Source organism: Fukomys damarensis, unplaced genomic scaffold (genome assembly GCF_012274545.1).
Source record: "Fukomys damarensis isolate Sample0158 unplaced genomic scaffold, DMR_v1.0_HiC HiC_scaffold_2, whole genome shotgun sequence".
Classification (NCBI taxonomy): domain Eukaryota; kingdom Metazoa; phylum Chordata; class Mammalia; order Rodentia; family Bathyergidae; genus Fukomys; species Fukomys damarensis.
In genome coordinates this window covers 21,884,990-21,885,563 of record NW_022900914.1, presented here as the reverse complement: position 1 = coordinate 21,885,563, position 574 = coordinate 21,884,990, and the positions used below count along the sequence as shown (strand labels likewise).

The 574-nt window shown below is 45.6% G+C and overlaps 1 protein-coding gene across 5 annotated transcripts in view; it reads right to left on the bottom strand.

Moving 5' to 3' along the window:
- Mta3 (metastasis associated 1 family member 3) overlaps positions 1–574 on the bottom strand; it is a 214,369-nt gene that overhangs the window by 211,493 nt on the left and 2,302 nt on the right. The window lies entirely within an intron of this gene.

Here is a 574-nt window from a genome sequence, read left to right as displayed (position 1 = left end):
TTTATTTTTTTTTTTTTTTTTTTTTTGGTATTGGGGATTGAACTCGCTTGGGACCTTGCACTTGTGAGTCATGGACCGCTGAGCTAAATCCCTGGCCCTACATCTAATTCTTGTATCACTCCTTTGACTTAGGTAACATTTTCATTTTCTTAATGAAAAGACTGAGGCTCAAAGAGGTTAGGGAGCTTGCTCCAGGTTACTTAGCAGTCACGCTGTGCAGCCAGGGCTGAATCTCCAGGACCCTAATGGCCGGTAAGGACTGCACTGGACAGACAATTTGCAATTCTGTAGATCTCTGTGGTCCTGGGTTCTGAACTGGGGACTGCCTTGACAAAACTGGGAAGAGGAGGGGTGATCTGGTAGATCTGCAGGGTTCAGAGGAAGGAAAGAACTGGAGAGCAGAGAAGGGCATAAAAGGACGTGTGTTAATCCAGGTGCTGGAGATAGTGACTAGAGTGTGGCACTAGAAGACCTGGTTTTAGCTTTGTCCCTGCCCTGCTGCTGCTGGGGAATCTTAATAAATTTCCAGTCATGTCTCTGAAGCTTTGTTGTTCCTCCCTAAGACAGATTATAT